This window comes from Anas acuta, chromosome 10 (genome assembly GCF_963932015.1).
Source record: "Anas acuta chromosome 10, bAnaAcu1.1, whole genome shotgun sequence".
Lineage (NCBI taxonomy): Eukaryota > Metazoa > Chordata > Aves > Anseriformes > Anatidae > Anas > Anas acuta.
Window position 1 is genome coordinate 19,442,366 of NC_088988.1, and position 14,287 is coordinate 19,456,652.

The following is a 14,287-nucleotide window of genomic DNA, read 5'->3' on the forward strand; positions in this document are numbered from 1 at the left end:
ACATTAGTTACTCCCTGTCCTCTGATGTAGGTGAAATAGACCTTATCTTAATCTGCGCCTCTCACAGATGTGCTGTCTTCTTTGACATACTAAAATGGAAATTGGTGTGTTCTTGCTAATTAAACAGTGGGAGAAAGGTGCTGGCTGGGTAGTGTAGTGGCAAGGTATTTGTGTGAGAGTAACCGGTCATCTATTTAAACCCTACCACTTTGGAAAATCTACAAGAACTCTGTAACAATTTTCAGCAGAAGAAATTTTCTGTGACTTGGTGTTAGTATGAGATAAGATTTGTGCTTTAATACAGATAGCCTGGAAACGTCACTTGGCCTCCTGTTCTGTACAACGGGTTCTAACAATTGCCTGCATCACAGATGTGTCATATAAGCTCACAATCATACCTTGAATTAGTGAAACAATTATATTCATAGTGAGGGAGATGTTAGTACCACAGAGTAATTACAGCTCATTTTAGAATGCCTTCCTGTATATTTATGTGTCTTTTTATTATTATTATTTGCAGACTGCTCTTTTCTTGGTGAAATACAGCAATATCTGATAATAGCAGCACAAATAAAATTGCTAGTAGCAAATTTTTCTGAGATGCCTAGAGGCAGGGTGGTGGATAGGTGGGATGTGAGTGGAAGGCTTTTCTCTGCTCATAATTTTCTTCTGTTATGACAATGCCTAAATACATCTGTGGTAGTTTAAGCTAATTAACACAGGTGGAAGGGTTGGGGGGAGTAGATAAATACTAATTGTGACTGTCTTTCCTTTACCATAGACCACTGGAAAAAGGAAAAGAACAGTGGAAAATAGTGGCTGTATTTTCATTTTCCCTTTTATAGTCAATGCTGAACTAACACAACTGGAATTCTAAGAAATCCCAAGTTGTGCTGGGTGTGTGACAGTAAATTTGACCAGCTGTAGCTGAATTGGCCAAGTGTGAACACCAATTAGTGTGGAACATGGTAACATAATTAGCAGAATCATGATGAAGTTAAGACAGAGGGAAAGGTAAGCTGAATATCAGCTACTTTTTATTATCAGGCTTTTAAAACTAAACTGGCAAAGCTGTAGGCAAGGGGCTGTGTAACAAGCGATTTTACTCTGAAAAGGCCTGGTCTGGCTCATTTTTATCTCTAAGTTCTACAGTTCTGTGCTTAGTGAAGCATTCTCTAGATAGCCACCGACAGCTGGTGTGCATGGGGTATGTTGACTTCTCTACTAATGATCCAAAACAAACAAAATAAATTTTGGTTATTGTGTGCAGCCGCATGTAAGCTGCCTGTGTGTCTGCTTTGCAGCAGGTAGTAGTGCTGCATGTCTTTATGTGTGTGACGTCCCACTGATGTCCCAGACTCTCATCTCACTCTGCCCAGCGCCAGCCAGACTCTTAGAGATAACATTGGTATCTACAGAAAAGCACGGGTAGGGGAGTCCTCAAGAATTGTTGTGTGAAGGATGTATTTATGCTTCATTTATTGAGTAACACGCAATAAGCAAGCAATGAATTTAAAGTGGACGATAGCCTGTACTTTTCCTCCCTAGTTCCCTGACTAGTGATACTGTAATATTAGAGAAGGAGGAGATGGATGTCAGAAAAGAGAAATGTTGTTGCAGAAGGGTGAGGAATATATATGTCCTATATAAGCCATCTGGCATGGCAGGCCTATGTGTGGCTGTGTCTCTTAAGATATGAAATCCTTTTTCCAGTCGGTTGACTTTTGCAAAGGATTTAAGTCCCAAAGGAGTTTGGGGGTAATAGATGAAATGACAGCAAAATGAGTTTTCAAAATTAAAGTAGTATGTCGAATTGTGCAAAGAAACTTTCATGTCAGCAGGATGCTGTTCTAGGTAAAACTAGCACACAGAAATAACTTCAGCGTACTATTAATGAAGAGACCTGTTGTGTATTGGGCTCCTGATTTCCAGGTCAAACTTTATATTCTACCCAAGTACTAGTTTCAAGCCTCTGAATTTTTGTTACCAGGAATTAGGACATAGAAATACTTGCCAGTACTTAATTGCTGCCCCTAGACAATACATCAGTACATTCTCGTAATAAAATTCACAGCTCACTTTACATCACTATTAATCTCAGAGATGCACAACGTTAACAGGATTTGGAGTCATTCCAAGAAAAAGAGTTCCTTAGATTGGCATGGCAGAAGGCTTTTATAAGAAGAATATATATATTTTTAATGCTGCTTTGAAAATCACTGAAAATGAAACCAATATTTTGAATTTCTTAAAATCTCTTTTCGTTTCATAGTTCTGTAGTATCCACCTGTAGATATTAAGTATTTGAATACAGTTAAAGTAAGAATTATAAAAATAGCAGGATTGCTATTATTGATCTCATTGTCCTTGTCTGGTCTTCTGTGTTTCTACAGAATCTCTGTAGGTTTTATTACAGCTAAATAGTTTTCTCTCTGAGAGTAAATTGTATCTTTTTTAAGCAAAATCTATCATAGCTTATTTTGAGTAAACTAATCACAGTGTTTCTGTTACAATTTGTTAGAAGAAATAAGAAGGAGGAAGATTTATATCTTATTGTAGGACACTTGTCTGAAGAAGAGTGCTGTTATCTCTGACTGGGGGAAATTTACTTACTTATTTGAGCATGTGTTTGTACATGTAAACTTCTTTGTGACTTCCGCATTACAAATGGGTTCCTTCTTGGATTTTTTATTTTTTTTTGTACACATATGAGCAGTTGTACAGTGCTTCTGTCTTTGAAAACAAACAAACGAAATAAACAAAAGGGGATACAGTCAGTAAATGACATTCTAACAAGTCATGAAGTATGAACAAGGAATGACAGATTAGTAATATATCTGTTCAGTATTTCTGTTTGAATGGACGAGCCATCCAAGACCCCTTTGATCTATTGTACTTTCTGGGCAGCAAAAGAATTATACAAAGGCAAAGTCATTCCCTTCCTGTCACACAGAATATACTTTATATTCTGTTGGCATTAGTAAAAGGATAGCAAAAGATGTCATACAGATGACTCTAACTATGATGTAGAGTCCTGGGATGCTATCTTAGAAATCAGTAAAATATTCACTGAGATTTAGTTACAGTAATAACATTAAAGATGCTCAGTTACTCTGTCTAAGAACAGGCAGGTGTGAAATGGTTGCAATCTCCTTCAAATGTTCTGGTTTTCTTTGAATTAGTAGGAGACCAGAATTTTGATGATGCTTTTGAAAAGATGATTGGGAGAGGAAAAAATCTTATTTAAGAAAATCAAAATGTCTAATTTTGGTAATTTTGAAACCATCCAATCCTTTATAAAAACAGATTATTAAAAAAATAACTTATGTCTGAAAATGTAATTTGTTTTAGCTGAATGCTAGAGATGTTTTCTGTCTCTGTCTCTGGGACTAAAGGTAAAAAAAAAAAAATAATCTCTAAGAAAGTTTGCTGGCTTTGCCATAAATTACTTGTTTATAACACTGTGACATAAACTGTGAAGATGGCAATATATAATATTATATATATATTACAATATATTATTATATTATAATATATACTTATATATATATAAATAATATATAATATGTATTATCTATATTATATTAATATATAAATAAAATATAAAAATAATATATAATCTGTAAAAACATTGTGATGGTACATAAACTGAGCATTAAGCTAAAAGATGACCCTGATGTATAAATTATACAGTAGGACTTTCGCACCTATAAAAGACAGTTATCTTCTGTGAGTGGGTATCACCCATTGCTATAATGCTCTGTTTCATGAAAATAAAGACAGTGATATTTCCTTTCGGTATCTCTCCTATTAATACATTCATGAGTGTTTTAAAGATGCTTAAGAGACTTCCTAATCTTGAAACGTCTTTTGCTTTCAAAATACCTGTACATGAACTCCAGCTGAAGATCAACTGTACTTCTACTGGCAGGATAGTTTCAACTGGCATTAGTTTTTTTAATACATCCCCCATTTTGCCATGTTCTCTGGAGAACGTATATTGCCCAAATCTCATCAGGCTGGATGTAGTTTGATCCATGTCTGTAGTGTCTCCTCCAGGGTCTTCGTTCCCTGAAAACAGGTGTAGGCGTGCTTCCAGAAAACCCAGGGCCAGCCTGTGTTGGTCTTGTCCTGATAACAGTATTAAGGTGAACAAAGAGCCTCGTGGGATCTTGAAGCCCTCAAGGGCACGCCATTGTAAGAAGGGCCTGGAATATATTTCAGTTGACACAAATTCTGCTGTATAATCCTTAAGTAATACTGCTTTTTCCAGTTGCTGGAGTTTTCAGATGTTGCGAGTGCTTGCCAGTCTTATTTTGCTTTTTTTGATTGGTATCGCACATTGAGAAGATCTGTGTCAGTTTTTCAGAATGATTACAGATTCTGAAGAAACTTGAAATGATCAAAATTGGGCCCACATTTTCAGTGCATGATACAACTTTGTCAGCATGGTCTTTCACCGAGTGCTTTCAGTGTTTTCCTATTTTCTCTTGAGGATTTATATGCTGTATTATTGTTTAATAAGGGTTTAGGTTTGTGTTTATCAGCCATTGGCACCTTCCTTTAACACCTGAATGTTCCATTTCCTAGATAACCGATGATCATGGAATAAACAGAGCTTCCATAACAGAGTGTTTTTTCAACACACTGTTGAAAGCTTATTCCTGTATTCTGGTGGAGTTATTTTAGTATTATTATTATTTTCTTGTGGGTTGTTTTGTTTTGTTTTCTATTTCTTAATCTATTTTTAAACCCAGCAATTTCTCTTCTGACTACCTACTTTCCTGTATGCTATGCCTGGTAGTATTATCTTACCCAGACATTTGTTTCTTTGGAGGCTTGCCTTGAGAGTAAATTGAAAACATGAATGTATTGATAGCTGCCAGCTAGCATAGATAATAAAGGTGATGAAAATGGAATAACAAAGGATTGTGTACAGATGAGGAAACAGAATATATGTCCAGCATTTGCATTGGCTGTTGTCAGTCTGGGATACATTCCCTCTTTACACCTCGTCACTAATATATGTACCTGGAATTAGGTGAAGTTAATCAACCGCCTTTTTAGCAGATGCATTTCACTTGTGTTTCACTGGCTCTGAAGATACACTCTAAACAATCTGTATTTTTTGTTAATGAAGAAAATTCTATTGAGGAAAGTTACATGCTGAACAGTTTCACAATCAACACTGAGACAATGAAACCATTTATTCTCTGTGATCTCATTTTGTATCATTGCTCTTTTTTGCTGATATTCTGTCAGTTCATGATTCGAGAGGTTTCACAGAAATATAAATCAGCTGAGTAATTCTTCACATTATTTTAGGTGCATCAAATATTTGTGCTACAATTAAAAACTCCTGGAACAAAACTGAGTGTGATTAATGTCATCAATTTTTTGGCTGCCATTGCATTTGAAGATTCCACTTTCTTCTGATTCAGAAGGGGGTTCAGACTTAATTCTTCCTTTACCAGCCTGTGAACTAGCAACTAAAGCAACTAAATTAATGGAGTTCAAGAATGTGTAACATTGTTTCTGGATTTTGTAGGACCATTGCAGTCTTACAGCTGAGCCCAGGAACACAGCTTCCTCCACCATCAGTTTGTGTGAATTCTTAACAAATGCCCAGAAAAAGTTTTAAAAATAGTGTAAAAAATTCCTATTGCAAACCATTTTTGAATTAGTCTCACATTACACCTGCATGATCAAGGCAGTCCATTAGACTTTAATCTTTTTCTGAAACTAACTCAGGCTAATAGTTAACTGACAAATAGTTAGATTTTCATTTTTATATACAATTCAATGGTATAACTTCATATCAGCTGAAAGCCTGATATGACATTCTTTTTATCAGCAATACTGATATAGCATGGCAATGCAAAAATAGCTTGAAGCTGTTGAAACACTTTACTTTCTGATTTCTGTCTGACATTACCTTCTGAATTTTGCGCAACCTGGGAAGGTTGATGTTCTAAGCTGTCGTTTGGACACCTGCAGCAACTGGAAAGCCGAATGCCTATATTTTAATTTTTACAGTTCCGTTAGTAGTTTCATTCAAAGGAGGAGTAACTGTGAGAATTATAAAACCTTCATGACCTCATTATGAGCTTCACTTAACTCCTGTGTTTCAGGCTAGCTGCAGTCTGTGTCCTGGACACTTGCATAAAAAGATGTTTTAAAATCTGTGCATGAGCCCGTGTAACTGCACAAATGGCTTAGATTTATCACAGAGCATAAAATCTGAATTGATGTTTAAAATGAAAAACTTAAGGCCTCATAGGTGAACAATCACATTTTAAAATTTAAAAACATGTCCCAAACTTTTCAGTAGTAATGTGTGGTTTAATCCCTGTTGTATTTTACTGTATGTAACAAAATAATAACCTTTTCAAATTACGCTGTTAGGTGGGCAGATACTGCTATTCTATTTGATAGGTGATGTATATATCTCTGAATTTATGTCATTAATGACTCTGAAGAATTTACATGCTATTGATTTATCGATTCACATGCTATCGACTTGGCAAACTTTTAAAAACATTTTTAATCCTGTATGACCAGAGCCTTGTAGTTCCTCTTGCTTTGGAGCTGGTGACTGTAGTTAGAAAGAGAGTTTGGAACCTGAGTACTGGCCATACACAGTCCCTTTCCCCAAGCCATGCTGAAGAAGTAGCAAAACCAAAAACCACACAAAACCGCTTGAAACATAAGCCATAGCCATGAATTATGGCTAATAGGGTTAATATTTCAGCAGACATATCTGGTTTAATAAGTATTACTTTTTTGAGAGGGAAAAACAAATTTGTATATATATGTGTGTGTGTATTTATAGTGTGTGTATATATTTATGTGGAAGATTAATAGGTTTTTAAAACAAAATGCATGTGTATTTCTAGAAGATTTTTCAACCTTCTGTACTGAAAACACTGTAGGGGCAGCAACCTCTGTGAGTTAGTATTTTTGTGGTTTTCTTTTTTAGAACCAGCTGCCTGAAGTCTTCTAGACAGAAAGTTCTGATTTTTATGGGATAACCTGTAACAAACTATTTATGAAGAATGAGGTGGAAAGGAGGCCAATCTTAGTAGAAGTTTGGAAGCCAAATGTTTTGAATTTTGAGGGTTTCTGATAGCAGCAAGAAAACTCAAATAGTAGCATAGCTAGCAGTAAAATTTGGCCAATCTTGTGAGAAGGGATGTGTATTGTGAAATATTTAAAATTCCCTTGCAATTATGAAATAAGAAAAAATGTTTTACACTAGATTCTTAATCCCCTAAATTTCCAGAAAGACTAAAGTGATTTTTTGTTTGTTTGTTTTTGCTAATGGTTTGACAAAAATAACCGACTTTTGTTAAAACTGGTTCTGGGAACAAGGATGATGGCTTCCATCTTTGTGGCCTGCAACCCATGCATGGAGCCATTCTCAGAACTTGAATGAAGGCTCGTCTCTGAGACATATGAACTTGCAGTCTAGGAGACTCAGAAAAATGTGTTGTTGAGCTTGTAAAAATTTTTGTTTTATCCTTTGTCCTGAATACATCAATAGACTTGTTGAAATATTCTTTTGCAGGATATAGCATATAGCGTTATGGCATATACTCATTATTAATTTGTGTTTTTGTATGTGTGTGTGTTTTTTTTGTTTGTTTATTTGTTTGTTTTTTTTCAGACAAGTATGAACTGTGTGTTCTAAAAACGATTCTAACCTTTGCCAGTAGCAACACATCCTGTAGTAAAGCAGTTTACCATTGCAGGGACACAGTCAGATCCACACTCTGTCTGCAGCCAGGTATGAGATTGGGACTGCACCCGTTCCCTCAGGTAGTTACACAGCAGACAGTTTTTCTGCTTTGCCAAGAACTTTGTCAAGGTAGCACCGAGATCAGCTCAGGTCTGAGGAATGGTTGTTCTTTTGGGGACTAACTGCTTCTGTTGTCACTTCATTCTGACCTAGCTCTGTAACATAACAGAAACCTGAGTCAAACATGAGTCTGAAGCTCTTGTCTGTTTAATGCACACTTTCAGCAGTTTTATTGACAGTGTGCCTAAAGGGAAGTTTCTGTTATTTTGGTACTCAGTGGTGCAATTTTTAATTTGCTGTTCATTGAGAGTCAAAGAGATAAATGACAAAAAGGCTTGTGAGTTTAGAGGCGCTTGTTCAGTGGAAGAGCTGGTGGCAGCACTAAGTATGCCATTAATAGGAATATGATCAGCCTTTATGCTCTCGGTGTCGTGACTTAAAAGGTTGGGGCTTGATAACTCCACAAAGAAATATGATCCAAAAATATTGCTAGGGCTGTGACCTTCTTCTCTTGAGCTGTGCTGGATGGGATGGTATAGTTTAGCTCAGCAAAGTCCTGATCAGGAGTAAGACACCAGCTTCTCTTGGGGAAGAAATACTTCATACACTTGCCTTTAGCTGCCAGAGCTGCCAGTCTGCAGAAAGATGTTTATGTCAATGCCTTGTCACTTGCCAGATATTGGATGTCCTGTTCTCATGCACAGTTCCCGGGTGCAGTACTTTTTTTTTTTTTTTTTTTTTAAGGACTTAATGCTTGTTAGAAGACTCTAGCCACCTCCTTGTGCATTTTCTGATGTCTCTTCCCTTGGCACTTCTGAATACTATGTCATCTGTTCTCCCTGGAGTAGGACTTGGCTGTTTCTCATTGTCAGTGTCAGCTTAATCTATTAAGGAATGCCAGAGCTGTGGGTTTTCTTGTTGTTGTTTTTGTTTGGTTGGTTGGTTTCTATAATGTCTTCCATCTACTTCTAACATGTCCGGAACTGTTAGCTTGTGCCTTCTGTGATCGTTTGCATGTAGTATTCTCTGTCAAACCTGAACCCAGGACCAGGTAATGAAGGAATGGTTTGAAAATAGCACACTTCATACAGGCCATAATTTGATTTGTGTAGAAATAGTACTCCCACCGAGAACAATCATGTGGAGTATGTTCCTGTACAGAATTTGGATGGAAATTCTGCCAAACCAACTAGCTTATCATCATGCCCCTCTGAATGGATACTTTTATTTCTTATCTTAGCCAGCACTAGCCAGTGATGAAGACACTTCTAGCAATAAATAAATAAATAAATAAAAATTTGGAAAATGGATGGAAGCACTGGAAAAATGCTGAATTATGTCTGGGATTGCATTACATAAGGGTGAATGCAGTTACATTACAGACCTTAAGATGGTCTAAAAGCTCTAAAAGATTTGGAAATCAAAATCTTGGTGATGTTCACTCCGCTGTACAGTTTAGAGTTTAATTTACCTGAGGCTCATGGGAGTGACAGCATTGTACTTTAAGGATTCCTCACTTTGCTGAATAATTGTGCTGCTAGTGGGATTCATGTATAGCATCACTGGGAATTGTTGGCAAAGTTTTCAGGAGGTAGAATTAACTAAAACAAAGCTGCAGCCTGACAGATGACTAGACTGATGGTATATCTAAATCCGTGTGTTTCTAAATAATGATGATGCCTCTGTACGGCACTGCTCTTGCTTCTGTGAGTGGAGGGATGGTGGTTTTGAAGGCATTCAGCCTTGACTGCATGCAGTGCGAGGCCCCTGTGTGGAGGCACTGGCTGTGACATTCCACTTCTGGGATGGGTGACATACACCCGGGGAGGCAGAGCTGTAATTGCTCACCACCAGTTTTGTATCCATCTCCCACAGGATCCTGCCTTTCTTCAGTGGAAAGCCCTAACTTTTCTTTCCACACTATTTTTCCTTTTTTTTGCAAGACTTGAACCCTCCTTCTGACCGTCCTATATCTTTGCTTGGTCAGGGATCTTACTCTTTTAGTTGGCTGATTTGATGAACTACCCTCAGCATTAAACTTCAGTATGGGCAGAAATATGCTTTGGAAATATTGGGACTTCTTTTTCAGAATTGGGATCTGACAGATTTCTCAAAATTTCTTCAGGCAAGAGGTAAAATAAGCATAGTGCTTAACAATAAGGTAGTGAATTCATTAAAAGTCATGAAAAGTCCCTGCTTGGAACTGTTCACTGAAACCAAAGAAAAAAGCTTTCCTGTTTTGAAATAAAACTATGTAAGAATCAATAGCTGTAGTTTTGTTTTGTATTTTAGTAGGGAAAGTAAACAAAATGCAATAAGAAATTTCTTACTAAGTTTGATTTTAAATTTATTATGAAGGAAAAACAGCTAATTTGAGAAAGGAGAGAAATTAATTGTTTTGTGAACAGAAGCTTTCAGTGGTTAGAGGCAGTGAGTGCAGACAATATGTTTTTTTCTTGTCACTTTAAAGCAAAAAGCAAATGGTGAATTACAGAGACATTTCATCAGCTCTGGTAAGGAATCTGAATATCATAGATGCAGCTGCTGGCGCAGTCTCTTGTGTTAAGCTCAGTGTAGCAGAAATGGAAAAAATCAGTATCCACATGAATGAAGTAGAATTTGATTCTTGGTTGCATGATCCATTTTAATGAACACTGTGCTTTCCATTTGCTCCCTTCTCATACAAACCAATGGAGTTCCTCCTGAAGCACCTGCAAGGTAGTAAATAGTCTCCAACAGCAAATAACAGAGTTCACCAATAGTTCAAAACATTTTTGTCAATAAATTCATTAAGATTTACATGAAGGATATCATATTCTAGAAAAATGAAGAGGAAGGGGAGAAGAGAGAATAGGTTGGGGTTTAACAGAGGGAGATAGTTGCTTTCAAAAATTAATGACCCATAACACTGGAATATGAAGTTGTTTTTTTGTTATCTTCTCACAACAAGTGCAGTGCAGGCATACATAACACAGCGTTCTACATATTTATGCAGATTAATGATTATAACCTTCCTACTATAAATGAGCCATTTTTTCATCTGATGCAAAATAATTAACCCTGTACTACTAATTTCTACTTTGGGGAAGAACATTTCATAAATGTTATACTATATTGTTCTGCAAAATAAATTTCTTCAAATTGGTATTTGGAAGGAAATAGATGTATTTATTAAAATTTTTCTCTCATGTCAGAAGTAAATATGGGAGCTATCTACATGTGAGTTATGTATAAAACAGCTGAAAGATCTAACTTGGCAATATTTTTAGTAATAATATTAAATATTGATTATTTTATTGCATGATTGCCAAGATGAGTATTTCATACTGGCACACAATTGTAGCAGCTACTAAATTACATTGACATTGAAGTTCTTTTTACCTATAGGGCTTCATAATTTGGCATTTGTCAACATCAAATCATTTCATCACAGACTGACAACACTCTATGACTCTCAATAAATGAGAAAAGACCAGGACGTTTTTAAATTTCAGAACCACCCCTAACCCATGCCGTATTTTAAAGAAAGAGTACCCCAAAATTTTTCTCCCTTGCTGATCTGTTGGGCTCCAATTGTCCTATGCCTACTAGCTGTAGTTTTATTAAACGTGCACTAGAGCTAGATGGAGAAAAGCCAATTACTTTCACTTGAGATTTAGTTCATGTTTTACAGCGGGTTTGCAGAATTGCTTGGCTGGGCCTATAACCCATTACAGATGGATCTTTCTTATAAAGAAACCCCTGCTTTCTTTTCTTGCTGTTAGGATACAACCATATGGCAACAGTTTGTACTCCAAGACACTGTCATCTTAAATTCTCTGCCATGAGAACACCCTGACATCTTAGCTGTTTGTGCAATATGTGTTGAATGGTTCTATGAAAATAACATAAAGTCACTTTCAGAAATGATGTAAAAATCAGGGATGGTCCCAAGGGTCATTAAGTGATCAAACCAGATTTCTATTCAGACTCTAATTAAGGAGGACTATAGACTTGCAAACTCTTTCTGTCATGCCTGCCAAAGAAAGCTGATATGTTTGGCTAGATAAGGTAATGGCACAGTAAGATGTTTGTTTTGTTTTGTTTTGTTTTGTTTTGTTGTTTTTTCCCCATTATAGTTTGAAATTGGATAGAGCCTAGCAACATGGAGCTGTGAGTTTGCTACAGTGTTTGAGTTACCTGATCTGGAAATTTCGCTCAGATCTAGCTCAGATCTTGTTTTCTTGCTGCCAGCAAGATCCTCTAAAAATATTAGTATTTTAATAATAATAATAATAAATATATTATATTAGAATGTAATAATAATAATGGTGTGTTTAGAAACATGATATACCTAGAATGTCAGCCTGGCTTACTGGTAGCACAGCTGGATCAGTGGTTTTAGCAATATTCTGTCATCTCTTGCAGTGGCTGGATTCCAGTGACGTGGCTGGTGTTCTTTCTTGGCTTGGCACCCAGCTTCCTCTGATGAAACTGCTCCAACATCCAGTAGAGGCTTAATGGCAGCAATGTGCAGGGTGTGCACAGAACCGCACAGTGCTTTCAGGTGTCTGCTCAGCCCCCTGCCTGCCTTGCGTATCTGGTAAGCCGTCTGAAATGAATTTTTTCTTCTGTCATTTCCTCATATCCCAGCACACAAGAGGTTAAGGTTAATGCTGAAGACATCTCTCTTACATGATGCACTGAATAATCCTTCCTTGTCCCAGTTCAGATGGCGTGTAATTCTGTGGACCTATTCCCCACTTACAGTTAATCATGCCAAATGTAACATAGAGGAAATCCAGAGAGAGGGGGGAGAGAGAGGGAGATTGATAGCATAAAGAACTAAATCGAAGGTCTTTCAAGATTAGGAGTTTCAGTGACCATAATTATGTCTCAGATTTTAGCAGATAACTATCTTGGCAGAATAATCATTCTTAAGGCTTGCTATGGATCCAAAGTATTTCAGTGCTATGAAGTATTTGCTTGGTCATAATTAGAAGGGTTGAAAGCAATTCTTTCTTAATAATATCCTGTCCTTTTTATTAATGATTTAAGAGCAGTTTCTTCCCTTGTCAAATGTATACTTATCTTAGAAGTATTTTTTTTAAATATTCTTAATATCTAAAGAAAATATTAGTGAAAATAATGTAGTGTACTCTCCATATAGCTCTGTATTAGTTCGTATATAAGTAGTTGTAAACCACATTGCACATACAAAGATTTTTAAGTGGCTGAGCAGTTAACAGGTGAACATAAGTATTTACTGCATTTCAAATACTATGCCACCTCACATTTTTTGGCAAACCTTATAAACAAGCAAAGTAAATCGAAACTCTGAGTAGTGACTTATCAACTGCTTTTGATGGTAATCTGGATTTAAATACTGTCTGAAGGAGATTTCTGCTTGGATGAAGACTGGCTGAGCAAGGCAGCTGACAAGGATGCTAGTAGCAGCTAGGCTAAAAGGCAGCGAGGGTGTCTGATCTCCCAAGTGGAGCAAATATCAAAGAAGTGCAGCATACAAGTGGTCTTGTTCAGTACTCAAGAGCTGGTGGCAGCATGTGTGCTTTTTCCTGCACTTGGTATTGCTTTTAAGACCTTTGTGTTGGAGATACAGCAGTTGCCTCAGAGTTCCAGGTCATGAGGTTGGAGTGCTGCAATATGCTTCACTGTAGGGACATCTGAGAGCCATGGGGAGAACCTAGCTGGGACAACTGTGATAACCTTTTCATTAGGCAGCGTGTCTTGCAAGAAATCTGCTTCACCTGTGTTTTGTGATTCAGCTTTCTATTGCCTCCCATTACTTTTCTTGTACACCATAAAGAGTTTGCATTTTATTTTTGGCTTTAAATTTATTTATTTATTTTTATATTCCAATGGATTATGGTTCTGGTAACCCTGAAAAGAACTGCTTTACTGTTTACAACTACCTGATCAATCGTATTGCATCCATAGTGCTTTTGGTTTACATTAGTACTTCTGTTAGAGACGGCAGATGGTTGGACATTCTCAATTAAAGACTCCTGGTGTATCTTTATCCTGATGGGGCAACCAAGTTTTGGTAGCATTTAGATTAGGTCTGCTAGCTTTTGGATTGAATTGTGAAGCAGTTTTTTTTGTTGTTGTTGTACATTTTTTGTTTGTTTGTTTGTTTGTTTGTTGTTATGCAACTGATAGATGTGTCTGGGAAAGAAGTGGTCAGAAGGAAGGATTTCTTTTCAATTTGGTTTGGGGATTTTCTCATGGATTTTTTTTAAAAACAATTTTTATGTTACTTTAATAAAATGATGTAATATGTTCTGGATAATAACAGTGAAAGTGTAGAGCCTGAAGTGTAACAGCAAAGAAGTCTTTATTTCCCTGAAGCCTTTCAATTTGTTTAACTAATTAAAGAGAACAGACCAGGTAAATGGTCATGGCACCAAGCCTGCTGGAGTTCAAAAAGCACTTGGACAATGCTGTTAGACATATGGTTTGATTTTGGGGTGGTTCTGCGTGGAGCCAGGA

General features: G+C 36.7%; 1 long non-coding RNA gene across 13 annotated transcripts in view; it reads left to right on the forward strand.

Annotated features, from left to right (window-relative positions):
- Positions 1-14,287, forward strand: part of LOC137861858 (uncharacterized) — a 535,363-nt gene that overhangs the window by 331,319 nt on the left and 189,757 nt on the right. For all 13 annotated transcript variants that reach the window (XR_011099892.1, XR_011099897.1, XR_011099895.1 and 10 more), the window contains one exon: positions 12,206-12,380. This is a non-coding gene — a long non-coding RNA (uncharacterized lncRNA). The remainder of the gene's footprint in view (positions 1-12,205; positions 12,381-14,287) is intronic.